The sequence below is a fragment of the Nomascus leucogenys genome, chromosome 3 (assembly GCF_006542625.1).
Source record: "Nomascus leucogenys isolate Asia chromosome 3, Asia_NLE_v1, whole genome shotgun sequence".
Taxonomy (NCBI): domain Eukaryota; kingdom Metazoa; phylum Chordata; class Mammalia; order Primates; family Hylobatidae; genus Nomascus; species Nomascus leucogenys.
This window is the reverse complement of record NC_044383.1, coordinates 61,931,091-61,952,756: the sequence shown is the minus strand read 5'-3', so window position 1 is coordinate 61,952,756 and position 21,666 is coordinate 61,931,091. Positions and strand designations below refer to the sequence as shown.

Below are 21,666 nucleotides of genomic sequence, written 5' to 3'. Positions count from 1 at the left end.
CTTTTAAGGTATTAGCTACAGAAACAGAAGAATGCTCTTTCGAATAGTTAAATAATGTCAGAATTGTATAAGTATTATCAGGTAACTAAATAGAAAATTAGTAATTTCTAAGATTAGCTTGACTTTTATGTTTTAAGAGTTACTACAGTTGACATAAACTGCAGATATTATTGTGATTGTACTATTGCAAAAAAAGTTAAATTCAATACTGAAGATAAAATTGTCTTTATAGTGATTATATAAATACACATTTTATTAAAGCGTATTGTTATGATAAAAGCAATAATCCTACTAAATTAAGAAGGTTTCAGACAGAAATATACTTAAAATTGATTACAGTAAACATATACATGTATAATTATATTCACATAAGCTTTAATAATCTATCAATTAAAATCCAAGTTTACAGATGTAAAACATTTAAAACATTATGTCCATAAACTGAACTAAAACATTTCGTGATATTTGATGTAAAATTTCATAAGTATATAAGCACATAATCAGTAAGACAGTATATCATTTGTTGTTTTAGGACCATCTCTAAGATTATAGAAAAGTCTAGGCAGTTGAAAAACTACTTTGTATATTAACTTAAATGTCATACAGCGGTATTGGACCTCATTAGATCTATCTAGGTTCCCTTTGTAACCCTACTATTTTAATCTACCGGGTACCTTATAAACTAATACTTAGATTTAATCATTGATATCATCAGTCCTGGATTTCTCTACTTTAGAATGATGAGGATGTCAAAACTAGTTAATTCAAAAGATGCTAATATTGCTGTCACCTACGTTCAGTCTCTTGACTTTTAGGAAAGCCTCCTGGCTTCTCATGAGTCCTACACTACCATTAATGGCGAGAATTTAAGATTTTGCCATGAAAACCACAGAAAAAATTTATTTGTGGCCCCTTTTCTCAAAAGTCTTCCATATATTTATGCTTTAATTCTTATCCTCTACCCTCAGTGAAATAATCTTTAAGCATAGACCATTTCTCTTTAATCATCGTACTTCTCTCATTCAAAGGGAGCATTAATCATAATCCCATGAACAATTTTCCATGTCTGGACCAGTAAACTAGATTTCCTCAAGGTAGTTACCCAAGTTATTTTTTAAAAAATATGTCCCCTCCCTGACCAGAGCACTACAAGATATGTGCACTGCTCTGAAGAATGCCAAGGAGCAGTAATTATACAGATGTGAGGGTGATCTGGCCACAGCATCTGGTACCCAGTGATCCATAATGCTCCTTGTGTGTTCGTCTGGAACCACTCTGCTTAGTCAATGAGGACTAGACAATAAGATATAAATTGCAATCACATACAAATTGTTTTTCTTCTAGAACTCCTAAGATTGAAAAATACACATAGACACAAAGGAAACTCTAATAATACACCCCCATTAGAATGCCCATGCTCAGCTGCACAACAGTTGATACTCCCCTCATTCAGCATGTTATCTCAGTGTGGCAGACGTGATGAGCATTAAAGGGTAACTGCAACAAAGAGATTTCCTCTTTCTTTTTTTTTTTTTTATTTTATTTTTGACAGAGTCTCGCTCTGACGCCCAGGCTGGAGTGCAGTGGTGCAATCTCAGCTCACTGCAAGCTCCGCCTCCCGGGTTCAAGCAATTCTCCTGCCTCAGCCTCCGGAGTAGCTGGGATTACAGGCGCATACCGCCATGCCTCGCTAATTTTTTGTATTTTAGTACAGAGGGGGTTTCACCGTGTTGCCCAGGCTGGTCTAGAACTCCTGAGCTCAGGCAATCTGCCTGCCTAGTCCTCCCAAACTATTAGGATTACAGGCGTGAGCCACCGAGTTCGGACCAAGATGTTTCCTCTTTCATTCATTCACTTAGTCAAGCAGTCAATAAGTTTTTATAGAGAACCTAAAAATGTTACTCACTTTACCAGAACTAAGAATATTATATTGAATAAGAAAAACTTGGTTTCTATCCTTCTTGTTTAGTGAATAGAGTAAATAAACTTATAAATTCCAATGAAGGAAAAGATCAAAGAGTCAGAGAATAAAAATATAAAGGTGTACATTTGTGTTGGGAAAATGACCTACTTAGCACTGAGTGATGAGAAAGGCTTCTCTGACAAGGTGATCTTAAATTTGGAAATGAAGGGTGAGATGAAGCCAGCCATGCTATAGCACGAGAAGAGTTTTTTAGCAAAGAGGTTGATTTGTGTAAAGGCCCTGAGGTTGAAAAGAGTTTGCACTATATTAAAAACTGAAAAATGCTTGTTAGGCTGAGGCGTAGTAAACAAGGTGGATTTGTGGCATGAGATAAGGCCAGGGAGTTGAGCAGGAATCACTTGAAGTAGAATCCTGTGAGCAATGGAAGAATAATGTGATGTGTATTTTAAGCAGGGAATTGATACAAATCTGTTTACATTATTAAAAGATTCCTTATTACTGTGTAGAAAATAAACTGGGGGAGATGATGGACAGGGCAAGAGAGGTACTTAGTGGAATAAGCCAATCCAGCAATAGAAAATTAGTCTCTGCTTAAAACCAAACTGAGAGTCCTTCTTTAGTACATTTATTTACATTCTTATTCCATTTAGAGATCTGAGTTATCTGTTATGTATTTATATAACAGGTAAAATGATAAAATTGAAAATACGCTACCATTCACACCTCTATTTATTTATATAGAAATATTTTCCCAATATAAATACTGCAGATACAAGCTGTGTTGTTTTTCCTATTGCAAACACTTTGTAATTCAAACACATCTGATTTATATTGATTTTAAATTTAGCACTGAGAGAAAACACTTACATGCTCTATAACATTGTTAAGCATCACAAATAAAATTAGAAGATGAATTGTCATTGCTTTTCTAAGTTGTAAATTAGATGACTCACCATGTAGGAAAAATGACTCCATGATCATTGACTAGTTTATAATTTGAATTATAAGTTAGGCACCATGATGTGTTTTCTGTTACAAAATTCATGGTCTGGCATTAGATCATGTATTCTTATCTTGCGTTCAGTTAAGCAATAAAATACTGAATTTATTTATTGAATAAAACTTAAGATATAGCAGCTGGCTTTCTCCCAAATTATGGTGGTTGTCAACTGTGCTGATGCTGTATCATCTATGAACCTCCTGTTTCATTTCATTACCTGATCATTTCAAGTCATGCAGGTCCAAAATTTCCCCATTGTTATATTTATACACTCTAATCAACTGTATTTAAAAGTCCTCATTTATTCTAGAATTTAAGATTGATAATAGACATGTGTCATTATGAAAATTTGCTTGGCTGAAAAAAACAAAGTCCAAAAAAAGTACTGTGTTTAATTTAATCCCCCAGCCAGAGAGATTTAATTAAAAATAGTCATAGTTACCTAATCCTGTATCTCTAAGTTGCCATGAGAATGTCTTGTGCTTAGATACTGTTAATTTTTTAAGAAAGTATTGTTTGCTTTAGAAAATTGTGGATCTTTCTTTGCTTTGGTTCCATAGATTAATGTTTTTCTTCATGGACAGGCAGCCGATATTTTTCTAGGGCACTAGATATGGTGCTGTTAGGAAATCTCCAAAAAATAGACCAAGCCCATGACTCAAAACATTTTTGCTGTTGGTAGAAATAACTTTCTTTCACATATAAGAAAAATTATGTAATTTCATAGAGTGTTCACAGAGTTTATATATAGAGCCCAGTGCTTGTTACCACTAATATGTATGAGTGCATATACCTTTCTGCAATGAAAGATAATACATAGAGATCATGATAAATACTTTTAGTTTATTTCCATATGTCAGTAGGATATGTAGGAAATGAGGTGACTAACTGAAACCACATCAACTTTCCATGCATCAGACTTTGAGGCTTCAGACGAATGGTTTTCTCTGCCTGAAATGCCTTCTCACCCAGTTTCACTTTCTTAGTCAATTGCTAATGATTTTTTAGATCTCAATTCAGATGTCTCTTGCTCAGGGGAGCCTTTCATGCTTATTCAAACTGGGTCAATGCTTCTGTTTTCGATTCATATAATAACACTGTAGTTTTCTTTACAGCATGTTTTATGAAAGTTTTCAATGTGTGTAAATATTTGTTTATTGCTTTCTCCCTCTCTTGACCATAAGCTCCATGAAAGCAGTGGCCAGGATTCTTTTTACACACCTCTGAAACGCTAGCTCTTAGCATTATGCTCAACACATAACGAGCACTCAACAGTTGGGTAAATGATGAAGGACAGACACTTGTAGAGCCAGGAATGAAATAATACATTTAAAGAATATGTTTTATAAGGCATAATGGAGAGAAACATAGCCTGATTAAATCAGCTAATGGAGGTTCCATTATTTAAAATCTGAAATCAGAATAAATGTACGTTAAATATTCCGTGCTACAGATATAAAGGCTATTTTTGAATTGCAACCTTGTAGGATAAAAATAGTATGAGACACACAAAATTATATACATGTGTATATATATATATATATATATATATATATATATATGAAAGATAATACATAGAGATCATGATAAATACTTTTAGTTTATTTCCATGTGTCAGTAGGATATATATATCACTAATGCAGGAAGAATTTTTAAAAAACAATAATATACATGATCAGAACATTAACAGATCTTAATCTTAATCCTACCAGAATAAGACTTTATACAGGTTTTTAGTGAAAACAAAAAAGGAAAAGAGCTACTGGCATCCCAATGTAGAACATAAGGTCCTTTGGTCAGAATATTACATTAAACATACATTTCAGCACCAAATTAAGATATTCATCTTTTCTCTTTTGTATGCAAAAGTCTGTACTTTAAAAACCTCTACAATTTGTTTTCTAAATAGATACTTAGCTAATATGGAAATTTGTCAGCAACATCCTTGGACCTAGAGTAAGTAATGGTACCTACTGTCATTAGTATCAGCAAAAATCCAGATTTCAATCATAAGTGACCTTCAATCACAGAAGCTCTTGGTGGTGTTGAAGGTTATCTTTCACATGCAATGTACACTGCAAGGTAGCAGGGGCAGTGATGGTGACAGGAAGGCCTATCTATCCTCCATAGTGAAGTTTGTGGATACTAGTGGCATGGCTTTTGAAAAGCTGGACTCTAAGGACTTGGAAGTGTACTGGATTGGCATGGAGTTCTGTGTGTGTTCCAGTTGTCAAATGGGAGTGAGTAGTGAGGCAATGGGAGAGATGACCTAAATGAGTGTATCAACAAGACAGGAAGCAATAATAATGCTGTGTTAGGTTAGCCTTGAGTTCATACTGTGTGGTCAAATGCATTTCTCACCAATTTAGTTATTTGAGGAAAGAAGAGTATGGTAGGCTGCATAAAGGTCCTCCAAAAATGTCCATGTCCTAATGTTTCTTAATCGTTGGTATCTGTGAACATGTTACCTTACATGGCAAAAGGTACTTTGTAGATGTAAGTAAATTAAGGACCAGGAGATAGATAGGATGATTACTTTTGGTTTGCACAATCTAAGGCTCCTTACAAGAAAGAAGCAAGAAGGTCATTATTAGAGTCAGAGATGGAGAAGAACACACAAAAACAGAGGGGTGTGTGTGAGAGAGAGAGACAGAGACAGAAAAAAAACAAGAAAGAAAATAGGATTTGAAGATGCTCCACTGCAGGCTTTGAAGATAGAAAATTTGAAGATAGAAAAAAGAGCCAAAAACTAAGGAACTGGGGTGGCTACTATAAGCTGGAAAAGACAAGGAACAAAATTCTCATCTAGAGCCTCTAGCAGAAATGCAACCATGCTAACCTATTTTGGATTTCTGACCTGCAGAACTATAAACTTTTTAAAAAGTATGTATTTATTTAGCCACTAAGTTTGTCATGATTTGTTAAAGCAGCTGTAAGGGATCGAATACAGAGAGAGTTTCTGTGAGATTTATAAGGAATACAACCGAAAAAGGAAGAGTGAGCCCAAAGTTGTTATGTCTTCAGGACCTGATTACCATGCCATGAATCCTTCTAGCTAACAGAGTGCAGGCAGCAGAAACTGGCAGAGTCTTTTCTTAGCGTAGAATAAAGAGACAAAGAGAGATGCATAGCCATGTTTTCGAAAGCCAGATAATTATGAATACAAAAGAAATGAATATGAGATTAAAGTTGTTTGATACGGATGTAGTTTTGAAAACTATTATTTGATGTGTGCTGTGTTTCTTTGAAACTTCAGAGTTTGCTGTCTTAGGTTCCACAGAAATCTTTGAGAAAGAAGCATGACTAGAATTCCAGCCTTAATAAGTAAACAAACTGAAGCCCAGAAAGAGTAAGACATTTGTGCAAAAGTGCAAAATGGCTTTCTTCTGACTCAAAATAGAATGATATTTCTAACAGAGAATAATTATCTCTGAAAGGATTTTAAACTATGATTTACAATGCAATAGGTATGTAGCCAATATGTAAGCATTAAAGGGGTATGAAATAAGTGAATTGTCATACTGAGGATTAGCTGGAATGAGTATTCAGTGGGGGATGAGTTTTGAATTACTAGCAAGTATAGTACAAAGAAAATGACGGTTCTGCTTAGAGTACCATCATTAAGTTTTCAGTGAAATATTCAGCATAACATTCTTTTTGTTTGAGTTTTCCCAGATTTAACTGTGAAAATTGTCCTAGCCTATGAATTTTTCTTTAAGTTATACCTCTGCCAGCCTCCTACCCATGCTTGGTAGTACCCTGGAACACCATGGAATGTCTGAGTCAGTCTGGATGTCTCCCAGCCCAGCTGCCCAGAGTCTGACATGCCAAAGGGCATAAGACATCATGTTCTCAGGTGACTGTTACTCTCAGGATGTGATAAAGGCAAAACCAGGACCCTCTGAACGGGCATCAGGACCTGAGGGCCTGTGTTGCTTTGTCAACATATGAGCAGGAGAAAGAGACCAAAGGAGTTTCTTGGCACGACTTGAATCATATTCATTCCAGAGATGCAAAAAAAAGAGCCATAGTATATCAATTTCATTGATACATCTGGAAATTGAAAGACTCTATTTACTTAATCGCTGCACATTTCTTGGCCAGACCTGATGTGACATGACTCTACAGTAATAATAAACAAAACAGACAAGGTCCTTGATCTCCTATAGTTTACAGTCTGGTTGGGAAGAAAGTTAATGAACAGGAGAATGGTTAAATAAATACATAGTTATCATTGAGGAAAATAATTGAGCAGATTGATAGGAGATAATGTATAGGAATAGAAACCCAATTTAGCTTGTATGGTCAGAAAGGACTATTCTGAGAGAAAGACATTAAAATTGGGACCCAGTAGGGAAAGAGGAAACAAGTAATGTCAAGATGCCTGGAAAGATATCAGAAAGAGGGGCTAGCATTTTCAAAGGCCTGAAGAAGAAGGGGCTTGAGGTTTTAAAAAAAATTCTGTGTGAAAAAGAACATAGTGAGAAAGGGTAAAAGTGGTATGATAAAAGATCAAAGAGTAGGTAAAGAGGAGTTCATGAGAGGTTATTGTAAAAATGTAAATAAACTAGGATTTATTCAAAGTTCAATGGAAAGTAATGGACAGTTTTTAGGCACAGCCTTCACTTCTAAAAATGAGGTTCTAATTAAAATTCATAAGAGTTGTGATTAGTCAATGTGGAACTTAAGATGTGGTGATAGAAAGTAAAAGTGTCTTATAAACTATTTTTAATGTTTTAAATGTCAGTGCATAGTGAAGTACCCAGCAAAATGTATTAAATATTATATGATTAATGAAGTAAAGTAAAAAGGAAGGAAAGAAGGAAAGATGGAAGGAAGGAAGGAACGAAGGAAGGAAGGAAGGAAGGGAGGGGGCGGGCAGGAGGGAGGGAGGGGGGCAGGAGGGAGGGAGGGAAGAGAAGGGAAGGGAAGGGAAGGGAAGGGAAGGGAAGGGAAGGGAAGGGAAGGGAGAGAGGGAGGGAGGAAGGAAAGAAGGAAGGAAGCAAGGAAGCAAGGGGGGAGGGAAGGAGGAAGGAAGGAAAGAAGGAAGGAAGCAAGGAAGAGAGGGAGGGAGAGAGGGAGGAAGGAAGGAAAGAAGGAAGGAAGGAAGGAAGGAAGGAAGGAAGGAAGGAGAGAAAGAAGGGAAGGAAGGAAGAGACAAAGAACGAAGAGGGGTTCTTCCAAGCACAAATTGGTAAAAACAAAGTAACAACAACAACCAAAACTTAGTAAAGTTAAATTGAGATAGAAATAAACAAATTAGGCAATATATACTGAACTGTTCACTATCACAGGAAAGGAAGGGAAAATTACAAAATAATTTGATAAATGTACTTATGCATCACCATTAACAGCATTCAGGTTTTGATCTTTCAGTCACTCAACGAATACTTACCAAACATTTAGTAAATGCCAGATGGCATGTTAAATATGCCCTGTTTTTAAGAAACTTATAATTTGGGAAAGAAAATCATAAATAACTACTGTAACATCGGGCTAAAGAGCTGAAATCAATGGCATTGTTACTATCATGGAAGAACTGAAAGACATTCCATATGAAGAGAAGAGAAACAGCAAAAAAGGAAGGATGTGAGTGGTGAAATGTTAAAGATAGGTCTTGTAAGTCATGGTCACATTTTTATAACCTAAAGGAAATAGAAAAACCTAAAATGGACTTAAAGAGTGGAGTGACAAAATTAGATTTCTATTTTCAAAAGATACATTTGTCTTTAGGGGGCAGTATTAAAAATGTAAGTAAGAAAGTAAGAGGGCTGGGCGTCGTGGCTCACACCTATAACCCCGGCACTTTGGGAGGCCGAGGAGGGTGGATCACTTGAGGTCAGGAGTTCTAGGTCAGCCTGGCCAACATGGTGAAACCCCATTTCTAAATAATACTAAAAATACAAAAATTAGCCTGGAGTGGACATGCCCACCTGTAATCCCAGCTACTCCAGAGGTTGAGGCAGAAGACTCTCTTGAACCCAGGAGGCAGAGGTGGCAGTGAGCCGAGATCATGCTACTGCACTCCAGCCTGGGTGACAGAGCAAGACTTTGTCTCAAAAAATAAATAAATAAAGTGAAATGCTGATGCTGTGGAGTGGAGTGGTGGCTGTGGTCAACAGAAGAGCAGGTTGAAAAAGGACTGTCAAAGTGTTTCTGACTGAGGAACTAAAACGATGTTGCTTGCGTTTCTAAAAGGTGGAGATGTAGAGGAAAAACAGGCTAAATGAGTACATGTTTAAATGTGTGTTGTTTTTTTTTTTTTAAGTTTCCTGAGAGCTATCCAGAAGGATGTCTCACATGCCTACAGCTCAGGAGGGATGTCTGAGTAGCAAATATAATTTGTTAGCCATCAACACTGGGAAAGAAAGAAAGTTGAAGCCATATTTTGGATTAGTTCTGCCACGAAAGGTGTTCAGTGAAACCAGGTTGTAGATCAAGTCTCCATGATTCATCAGTATGTAATGTTTTGATAGATGAAGTATTAGAATACCTGGGACCACAAAAAAAGACACTATTATTACAGTATGAGATATGCCAGAGATCATAAATTCTTACAAACCAAACAAAGAAAAATGTGTAATCAGAAATATGTAGTCAACTGTTAACTATTGCTTTAAAAAAGTAAAGATATTAATTGAAATTGGTATCTTCAATTAGCAAAAATCGAGGAAAACAAAGTATTGGAATTTGAAATTTAAAAATAGCATGCACAAAAGCATAATTTTCAAAAATAACTACAAACCCTTGGCTATGGGGAACGTTATGAAATCATGAGAAGGTGAGATGCTGATGCTTTGGAGTGGGCTAGTGGCCATAAGTTCAGTCAACAGAAAAGCAGGGTGAAGGAGAGGGAGTGTTAAAAGTTTTCTTTGTATGTAGGGTAGTGAAATAGCTAGGACCAGAGGAAAGAACCGGGAAATAAGCTAGAGATATAGCCTGGAACTCATGTGCTAACACAGTGACTTTTCTTAATTTCAAATATAATGGATATGTTAAAGTTGGGATGTGCCACAATTATACTTTTATTTTTTAAAAATTACTCTAATTAATCTGAAGAAAATTTGGAAGATTGTGTCTGGAGTGAGCAAAAGACGTGTCTGAACCAATTTTAATAAATCAGATGAGTAGTTAGAGGGACACAAAATAAGTCAAAGCATATAAGAAAGTAAGAGGAGGGGCCGGATTGGAGAGTTGACACTTCTGAATTTAGTGAAAGATTACATGAAAAGAATGACAAATGGTAGGCAGGAATGTCAAAAATGAGTCTTGGTTTTAAAGCTTGGTACAGACTAGAATATAGCATTGCTGCTCACCAGCACTGGGAACCAGAGATCATAAAGTTCATTGATTTCTCCATTCAGCAAATGTTTATGGAGCTGCCATAGTGTTCAAGGCAGTGGTGTACAACAGTGAATACAATAGAAAAAATTTACTAAACACATGGTATTTTCATATGATAGGCAAGAAAAGCAGTACCATTTTATTGATCTCAAATTGGTCAAATAACATCCCTACTTTGTTAATATCTCAAAATGAATGGCTCTTTGGGAGAAGTTTTGGAAATTGAACATTTCCCTTACACAGTTCAATGTTTTACCATGCCATTTTATTTGGGATAATTGCAAGCAAATCAACTTTAAATACATTTTAATAACTGAAAAAGGGCCAAATATTCTGAAGCTAAAACAAAAATTATACTTGCCTTAAATATACATTGGATTCAATCTGCCCTGATCCTACACAGATAGTCAGCTAACCAATAATGGTAAACCAGAAACACTTCAACTTCTTTCAGAGCCTATGGTGTTGGCATTTGCTTTCTCTGTCTTTTACTCTCTGATGCTTTTATTCTTTTATGCTATGCTTTCTGCATAATTTGAATCAGTTTCCAATTCTGGCTCTGTTAAAATACACTGATTTTAACATTCAAGGCGGTATCTTAAGAATTCAATGTGTCCACTATCCCTAATCCTTAACAAGGGAGACTTCAGGCAAATAGTGTCTATATAAATCACAAAGGACATTTTCTTCTTAACTCCACTAGTGGTCAAATATTTATTAGCATAGTGGGTTGCATTTAAACATCCCTAACTGAGTCATGATAAAGAGAATTTGGAAAGAAACCAAAGAGGAGTAATAAAAATGATTAACAATTCAAGAAATGTGTCCTAGGAGAAAAGGCTAAAAGAAACAGGTTTGTAAAGCCTGGAGAAATAAATGTTAGAGCTAGAGGGCCAGCTTAAGCACTATAAATAGTCAAAAGACTTCGTAGTGATAGAGAGCAAGCATTCTTTCCTAGAAGTAACCGTAGGTATAGAGATTACAGTAAGGTGTTTCGCCTGAGAAGAGCCTTATTGATTTAATGGATTCCAAGAGTTAGGTATGGCTGGGCGCGATGGCTCACTCTTGTAATCCCAGCACTTTGGGAGGCCGAGGCGGGCGGATCACGAGGTCAGGAGATCGAGACCACGGTGAAACCCCATCTCTACTAAAAATACCAAAAAATAAGCCGGGCTTGGTGGCAGGCGCCTGTAGTCCCAGCTACTCGGAGAGGCTGAGGCAGGAGAATGGCGTGAACCCGGGAGGCGGAGCTTGCAGTGAGCTGAGATGGCGCCGCTGCACTCCAGCCTGGGCGACAGAGCCAGACTCCATCTCAAAAAAAAAAAACCTAAGCAGCCAATTCTGCATGCTGAAGCAATGAATAATATTACATATTTTACTTAATAGTTTTGGGCCTCTTTATTAACATTAATGATATATTGATGCTATATCCAAGCATGGAATTATTCCTATTTGCTAGTGTTTTTAACAGCCCAATTAATATATTTATTTTCTTAAAAAGTATACCTATGGGGGTATTATGTTAATTTTATGATACTAGGCTATAGAATCAGATATTACATGAATATTGAGTGTTCATGCAATTTATTCCATGCACAAATCCAATTTACTGCATTCAAAGTAAAAGAACAATATTGAAGGAAGCACTATGCAAAATTACTTAGTCACAGAAATTGTTTGATGATATTATCAGCATTTGTTAGTTGTACCTCCGCCCATATTACCACCACGTAGCGAAACTAACATTAATCCATTCAGAATGTTAGTCTAGTCCCAGAAGAGCCCTGACACTAATTATTCAGAACAAAGTAAAAATTTGCTCCATTTTAAATATTTTTCAAAAATGCTTATAAAATGTGATTTTATAAAATCTCCAATGTTTAACAATGTCGGATTCAAGAATTCTCCCCAATATTACAAAGTCCTTTTGCTCAGTGGAAAATGACACTTTCTGACTATAGCCAATAAGAGTTCTTCAAATTATTGGCAAACATGGTAAATGGAAACTTGATAGTGTTATATATTTTATAAAGTGGCATACTCACTCCTTCTTTATTGTGCTTTTTGGTGTATAAGTATCCAGCTCTCTTGTAAGCCCTCAAGATAGGGCTTCACCAAGTCCTTTGTGAACACACTTTCAGTAAGAGATTAACAAGAAGAAATATAGAGGGAGAGTTACATTTATTGAAAAATTATGTATCAAATGTCTAATATACAATTATGATATTAGTTAATAAGAGGAAAACAAAGAAAAAAGCAAAAATACTGTTCTTGTCCTTAGAATACTGTGTGTAAGTTTGAAAAATAAAGCATACACAAATTAAGCTATTAGTTATAACCTATGTAGTGAGGACCTATTATGTGCAAGGTAGTAAAATGAAGAAATCGCTTTCATTCTCTCATTAAATCCTTACAATGACATTTTGAGATATTTGTTATTGCTGATATTTAGAAGATAAAAGAGAAAAAGGCTAACTTTTAGAAGATTATACAATGAATAATTAGATGATTTGGGTTTGAAACACAGATTTGAGTCCCACACGTGGGCTTTCCATAGAAGACTATGCCATCTCCCCTACTAATTAAGAAACAAAAAGCTGAAGAAATCATGGAAGAGGAAAGGACAATCTCCCAGTAGCTAGATGAATTCAACTCATCTTAAAACTGAGGTCTCCTTTTCTTATCTTTCTGAAGACTAAATTGTTGCTGGGTGTTCGTAAAGTTTCCTTCCATCTCTAGAATTTAATAATTCTATAATTCTATGGTCTTCATGTGACTAGATTTATTGGAGTGGTATTTCTGAAATAAGCAGGACCCAAGCTAATTCTTGAAGAATGGGAATTTTGGGGACTGGCAGAGGGAAATCCATGGCATTTCAAAGGGGTTTGAAAGAAAGAAGGAATTCAAGCTCAGCAGCAAGAAAAAGCAGAAAAGGGTACATACAACTTGATCACTATGTTTTTGTTGGAGCAGAAGGTGGTATTGTTGGCTAGGTAATGTGCAGTCACATTTATAAGAAGTTTGAAAGCAAGGCTGAGGAGTCCCAAGATCAAACAAAAAAATGTTAATACGCTGGTTGGCCTTGAGATGGTGATGAACAGATACCACAGACCTCAAAAGCAGCCGATGGTAAAATGCAGAGTATTTGGAGATGATTAATCCTAGTGAGAGCAAGCTGAATCCAGAAAAGGAAAGTGTCCAAAACAAGGCATTGATGAGAAAGGATCAAGGTACTAGACAATTAGAATCTGGGCTAGAAACATCATACAGAAGGGGATTAAGCAGAAGGAAAAGAAAGAATAAGTATAAGGTCTCTAGATTTCATCTACATTAAGGAGTGCCTCGATGTTATCCTCAGAATTCCTTTCTCTATATACTAACACTGTTGCCTTTTTGTATTTTTTCAATTTACATAACCACATATGTATATATGGTTAATATATAACTGATCTTTGCTTTAATTTATATTTATGATATCTTTTGTCTAACTCAGATGAAATATCTAACATGTATTTATTGTTCATGCCCCACTACCTCACCCTTTGCTTCAGATCAGTGTTCAAATTTCAAAAGGCTACTTTCACTGCTGATTTTACCTATTATTCAGCCTTCCTCATGCATCTTCAGATGTTTTTCAAACTTAGCCCATCCTGGTCACTGAAGAGAATGTTAGCCCCCTGTGAATTCACAATTGCCTTCTAGTAACCATGTTTGCCTCGATATCTCCTTTGACAGATATCTTAGAATAAATAGTTCTGATTGTAGTTCTGACTATTTATTATGTGTAACTCTACCGCTCTGTAATTTCAGACCTTCGAATGATGATAACAATATATGAGAAAGTTGAACATTTTCCTAAGCTAAGAGCAACTCATTCATGTGATGCTTAACCATAACATATATACAATTATTTCACTCAGAAATGATTGCTTGAGAAATTCTCCCTATTTTGGAATTTGACAATTTGCAAGGTGTACTTCACATATATTTAAGAAAATGTTGTTGAATGCAACTTTGTATTTCATGGACATTTATGAGAAATATTTATTAGCAACTAATATATGACATGGTATGTTACTTTGCATAGCTGTATTTCATTTAGGTAATATTTTTCATTATTTTCCTGTATTTTTAAAGTAGGTTTTTAGGATTTTCAGATAATGACAATAGCATGTCACTCTCAATAAACTGCTCTTACAGGAGATAAGCTCTCTCTTTTCTCTTGAGACACTTGTAGCATAATGTAGAAGGTGTCAAAAATAATTAAGATGAATGAATGTATATCCAATCAAATGAAATTTATCTTTGGAATTTTGACATTTTTCCTATGCTGTGCACGATTTTAATAAGAGCAAATCAAGTGTGCATTTTCTCAACAGGAGTGGAAAGAATATTATATATAGCAGTTTTGAGTAATTAGTTGGTAGAATAATATAGGGAGTTCAAATCATTAGCAGCCTCTCTGTTTCAACTGTTACACAAACATGGTAAGGGCTTGTGGCCTTTGATATGGGTAATTTGATAATCTTTCCAAATGAAAAGAATTTCTGTGACTTACATGAACATAAAACTAAGTTCGTCTGAAAAAGAATGCTGTTGGGTAATAAAAACAAGTTTTGTAACTTATGTATTGCAACCCTCTATTTATTCAGGAAATTATAGATATCTCTAAAAGCTTCAGTAAAAATGGTCAAAATACTTCCACAGAATATCTTTTTCTATTGACGTGAGTATGTTTTACTATGAATATTTTACTCGGTAATTAGTTTTCTGAAAAGGACTCCCTGCAACTACAGTTTCCTAAGATTTAGATTTGGTCATATCATTAACTCATTTATTCAGTTATCCAAAAATCATTTGATATGCATAGGAACATTTCTTCAAAATAAGTACGCTCGTATTTGTTTTATGTAAGGTCACTGTCTTGTGGGTTACAAATTTGGGGATTCATTTGCCCCCATTTTCAAGCTGTATCATTAATGTCCTCATGTACTGAGAAGTTGGTAAGATTAGAAAAATTTGCATGTTCATTCTGGTATTTAAAGCTGTGGTATCACTCTAATTCCTTGCTATCCAAGTTTCTCCAGATCTAGAGGTATGTCCCCAAGGAAAGAATCTAAATTCTATGAGAGTGCATTCTAGCCAAGAAGTTGAGGCAGCCAAATTGTTCTCTGGTTTTCAAAATTTTATTTCAAATGGTCTCGAGTGTCATATGTAAAAATTGTTCTTCTACTTTCAAGGAAAAGATGTTTCATTTTTTATCAGCATAGACAAATTATATCCTGTCCACCACATATAGCCAGAATCTGAGAAATGATATAGGGCTCCTGATTCATTTTCTCCACATTGCTGGAAATTCTCTAATTAGGTACATGCAGTCATCATCTCACACCATCAGCATGTGGATAACGAGAGGATCCTAGTCAAAGAAGGCAACTAGCCAAGGCCATGCAGGATAGGAAATGCATACACTCCTGCAGCTGCCTTATGGGATCACAACGAGTCTGCATTTTTAGAAATGTTATGATAGTTTCACTTTGAGTCACTAATGGCTACACAGAGAACGTACATGATACCAGCAATGTGACTAAGAGTGGTAATTAAATTTTATTTTCTGATGTCAGTATAAAATGATATAAACTATTATAGAGTAAAATAGTATCTCATAAAAATATGTTTTGCATCATAGCAAATATTTTAACAATCAGCAATAGTTACACTGAAGAATTTGGCAACTTACTAGCCAAAGTGAACTTAGCAAGTATGTCAGAGTGAGGTGAGAATTACATGAACTAATGCTTGTAAAGTGATCTAGTGCAAGGTGTAGCACTTCTGAAGCACTCAGCAAATATTGATATCATTATTACATGTATTAGGCCTTCCTCAAACTATACTTTCAAAGCTTTCTATCTTCTGGCCTATAATTCTCCATGCTTGATAGGCACTACTTCAAATTTTTGTGACATAAAGTAGCAAAATTTTGCACTTATTAAATTGGTCACAGGAGTGCTTTTTTACCTTTATTTCTGGGCTCTCATTCTGCACCTTTGGTTTATATGTCTTTATGTCTGTACCATAGTGTTTTTATTATTACAGCTTTGTAATATATTTTGAAATTAGAATGTGCAATGCCTCAAAATAAATCAAAAACTGAAATGTAAGATCTGAAACTGTGATATGCTTACAAGAAAACATAGTGAAAATACTTCATGAGTTTTGTCTTGGCAATAATTTTATCAATATGACACCAAAAGCACAGGCAACAAAAATGAAAATAAACAAGTGGGACTACATCAAACTACAAAGCCTTTGCATTGCAAAAGACATAAGCCACAGAATTTGAAAAGGCAACCTCTGAAATGGAGAAAATATTTACAAACCAAATATCTGATAATAAAAATATTTCCAAAATATATAAGGAATTCCTACAAGTCAATAAGATAAAATAACCCAATAAAAATGGACTTGAATAGGCATTTCTTTAAAAAACATACAAATGGTAAACAGGTATATTTAAAAAATGCACAATGTCATTAATAATCAGATAAATGGAAATCAAAATTACAATATATCATCTTATAGCTGACAGGATAAATAGACACTATCAAAAAACAAAAGACAAAAAGTGTATTCAGGAATATGGAGGACCAAGGACCTGCTAACATGGGCCGCGTTCGCATCAAAACCGAGAAGAAGGCGGCCAGAGTCATCATAGAAAAGTACTACACGTGCCTGAGCAATGACTTCTACATGAACAAGCGCGTGTGCGAGGAGATCGCCATTATCCCCAGCAAAAAGCTCCGCAACAAGATAGCTGGCTATGTCACGCATCTGATGAAGCGGATTCAGAGAGGTCCAGTAAGAGATATCTCCATCAAGCGGTATCTCCATCAAGCTGCAGGAGGAGGAGAGAGAAAGGAGAGACAATTATGTTCCTGAGGTCTCAGCCTTGCATCAGGAGATAATTGAAGTAGATCCTGACACTAAGGAAATGCTGAAGCTTTTGGACTTTGTCAGTCTGTCCAACCTTCAGGTCACTCAACCTACAGTTGGGATGAATTTCAAAACGCCTCGGGGACCTGTTTGAATTTTTTCTGTAGTGCTGTATTATTTTCAATAAATCTGAGACAACAGCAAAAAAAAAAAAAAGAATATGGAGAAATTGAAACCCTTTCACGCTGTTGGAGGAATTGCAAAATGGTTCAGCTGCTACAAAAATAGCATGGAGGTTTCTCAAAAAAATAAAAATAGAACTACCATATGTTCCCGCTTTTGAGTATTTATCCAAAAGAGTTGAAAATGGATCTCAAAGAAATCTTAGAATTCTTATGTTTGTTGGAGCACTATTCACAATAGCTAAAACATGGAAATAATCTAAATGTCTATCAGCAGATGATGGATAAAGAAAATAAAATGTTATTTATTCTGCTTAAAAAACGAAAGAAATTCTGCAATATGAAACAAAACAGATGAAGCTTAAAGAAATCATTCTTTATTATTATTATTATACTTTAAGTTCTGGGATACACCTGCAGAATGTGCAGTTTTGTTACATAAGTATACACGTGCTATGGTGATTTGCTGTACCCATCTGGTCATCTACATTAGATATTTCCCCTCATGCTATCCCTCCCCTAACCCCCCAACCCTCAACAGGCCTCGGTGTGTGATGTTCCCTTCCTGGTGCCCATGTGTTCTCACTGTTCAACTCTCACTTATGAGTGAGAACATGAGGTGTTTGGTTTTCTGTTCTTGTGTTAATTTGCTAAGAATGATGGTTTCTAGCTTCATCCATATCCCAGCAAAAGACATGAACTGATCCTTTTTTATGGCTGCATAGTATTCCATGGTGTATATGTGCCACATTTTCTTTATCCAGTCTATCATTGATGGGCATTTGGATTGGTTCCAAGTCTTTGCTATTGTGAATAGTGCCACAATAAACATACATATGCATGTGTAGAATGATTTATAATCCTTTGGGTATATACCCACTAATGGGATTGCTGGAGCAAACGGTATTTCTAGTTCTAGATCCTTGAGGAATCGCCACATGGTCTTCCACAGCGTTTGAACTAATTTACCCTCCCACCAACAGTGTAAAGCATTCTTATTTCTCCACATCCTCTCCAGTATCTGTGGTTTCCTAACTTTTTAATGATCACCATTCTAACTGGCATGAGATGGTATCTAATTGTGGTTTTGATTTGAATTTCTCTAATGACCAGTGATGATGAGCTTTTTTGCATAAGTTTGTTGACTGCATAAATGTCTTCTTTTGAGAAGTGTCTGTTCATATCCTTTGCCCCCTTTTTGATAGGGTTTTGTTTTTTTCTTGTAAATTTGTTTAAGTTGTTTCTAGATGCTGTATATTAGCCCTTTTAGATAGATTGAAAAAATGTTCTCCCATTCTGTAGGTTGCCTGTTCACTCTGATCATAGGTTATTTTGCTATGCAGAAGTGCTTTAGTTTAATTAGATCCCATTTGTCAATTTTGGCTTTTGTTACCATTGATTTTGGTGTTTTACTCATGAAGACTTTGCCCATGCCTATGTCCTTATTGCCTAGGTTTTCTTCTAGGGTTTTGATGGTTTAAGTCTTTAATCCATCTTGAGTTAATTTTTCTATAAGGTAAAAGGAAGGGGTTCAGTTCCACTTTTCAGCATACGGCTAGCCAGTTTTCCCAACACCATTTATTAAATAGGGAATTATTTCCCCATTACTTGTTTTTGTTAGGTTTTTCAAAGATCACATAGTTATACATGTGTGGTATTATTTCTGAGGCCTCTGTTCTGTTCCATTTTTCTATATATCTGTTTTGATACCCGTACCATGCTGTTTTGGTTACTGTAGCCTTGTAGTATAGTTTGAAGTCAGGTAGCATGATGCCTCTAGCTTTGTGCTTTTTGCTTAGGATTGTCTTGGCTATACGGGCTTTTTTTTAGTTCCATGTAAAATTTAAAGTAGTTTTTTTCAATTCTGTGAAGAAAGGCAATGGTAGCTTGATTGGTATAGCATTGAATCTATAAATTACTTTGGGCAGTATGGCCATTTTCATGATATTGATTCTTCCTATCCATGAGCATGGGATGTTTTTCCATTTGTTTGTGTCCTCTCTTATATCCTTGAGCAGTGGTTTGTAGTTCCCCTTGAAGAGGTCCTTCACATCCCTTATAAGTTCTGTTCCTAGGTATTTTATTCTCTTTGTAGCAATTGTGAATGGGAGTTCACTCATGATTTTGCTGTTTGTCTCTTATTGGTGTATAGGAATGCGTGTGATTTTTGCACATTGATTTTATATCTTGACACTTTGCTGAAGTTGTTTATCTGCTTAAGAAGATTTTGGGCTGAGACTATGGGGTTTTCCAAATAAGCAAACATGTCATCTGCAAACAGAAACAATTTGATTTCGTCTTTTCCTAACTGAATATCCTTTATTTCTTTCTCTCACCTGACTGCCATGGCCAGAACTTCCAATAGTATGTTGAATAGGAGTAGTGAGAGAGGGTATCCTTGTCTTGTGCTGGTTTTCAGAGGGAACGTTTCCAGTTTTTGCTTATTCAGCATGATATAAGCTGTGTATTTGTCATAAATAGCTCTTATTATTTTGAGATATGTTCCATCAATACCTAGTTTATTGAGAGTTTTTAACATGAAGGGGTGTCGAAAGCCAGATGTGGAAAGACAAATACTGCATAAGTCCAGTCATACAAGATCTCTAAAATAGTCAAATGGATAGAATCAATGAGTGGAATGGTAGTAACCGGAGGCTGAGAGGAGGGGGAAATGAGGATCACTACTCAATTAGCATAAAGTTTATATGAAGCAAGATAAATAAACTTTACAGCTCTGCTGTATGTCATTGTACTTATAGTCAACAATTAGGTATTGTACACTTGGAAATTTGTGAAGAGGGTTGGTTGCATATTAAATGTTTTTAACATAATGAATATAAATCTCTCTCTCTCTCACTGTCTCTCTCTCTATATATATAATTCTGATGATAATGACCTTGAATATTTATTTCATATACCTGTTGACCATTTGTTTTTGTTATTTTTAAGAAATGCCTATTTGAACCTCTCTCTGTCTCTCTCTTTCAGAGAGAGAAAATGGTACAATAAAGGTAATAAAATTCATTCCTTATGCTTATATAGGGATGTACAACAAATTAGGAAAATTCATCTAGAACAAGGAACAGCATACTTTTTCTGTTTAGGTCTAGATATTAAAAGTTTTCAGTTTTGTTATAGTGAAAAATAGTTTTCTGAAAGGACAAAATGAAGGTAGACTATGAAGAGTGTTTTGAGGGGCCCTCCTTAAAATCCTGCTGTGGAGGTTTAGTAGTTTCTTTGGGAATTAATCCCAAGAAGCTAAAGTAAGAGACCTAGAAGAGTGAGTCAGGGGAGGATGAAAACACAATTCCAGAGTGCATTTTTATTTTTACTGCTGTGTGCAACAGAAGGGACTCTGCCAGACATCCTGAAATGTACAGTTGCTTTACAGAATTCTCTGCTTGAAAGGCTAATTAATCCTTTAGCTCCTACCTCCTGTTTCTTGAGGGCACCCCCAAGAACATTAACTCCAGTACTTCTGGGCTGAAGTGCATATGAGTCAAGGAGGCTCCTACAGCATTAGAGAAGGACGAGAGGCAGAAAAGTATATCTGTGCCTCTGGTGTTGTGCTGTAAGTTTGAGATAAGCCTGACTTACATAGAGCAGTTCAGCATTGCTGCTACTGAAATAAGAGGTGAACCAAAGAAAATAAAGGAAATAAAGACTGCTATCATCTACTGCTTACACAGATCACATTTACAAATGGGGAAACACTTACTGTACATCCTTTTTTCCCTGCTCAAATTTATTGAGGTATAATTGATATACAAAAATTGTATATATTTAAGGTGTACAACGTGATGTTTGGATATACGTATATACTGAAATAATTAACAAAACCAAACTAATTAACCTAATTAACCTATCACCTCATATAGTTTCTATTTTGTGTGTCTATTTGTGATGATAGAATCAAGGTTGACTTTCTTGGCAAGTTTCAATTACTTTACATTATTATTAACTGTTCTTGAAGTGTCTTTGTCAGGTCCCCCTTCAAGAATCTCCTTTTAGATCAGCAAGACCTTGATCTAAAAATAGGCTCAGAATTGGAACTGGTGGGGAAATCACAATATTGACACTATGGTATCTGACATCAATTAATTTTTGCCAATATGATAGGTAAAAAACAACAACAGTATTAGTTTATTTTTTCTCTTATGAAGAGAATCCAGAATATTTTCATAAGTTTAACAGTTGTATATCTGTTTTTGTGAATTGTTTGTTCATGGATTTTGCCCATTTTTCTATCAGGCTTTGAGAGTTATTTTTGCTATCAAATTATA

The 21,666-nt window shown here is 35.5% G+C and overlaps 1 pseudogene; it reads left to right on the top strand.

The window, feature by feature from the left end:
* Nucleotides 1-16,931: 16,931 nt before the first annotated feature.
* Nucleotides 16,932-17,389, top strand: LOC100599038 (annotated as a pseudogene).
* The last annotated feature ends 4,277 nt before the right edge of the window (nucleotides 17,390-21,666 follow it).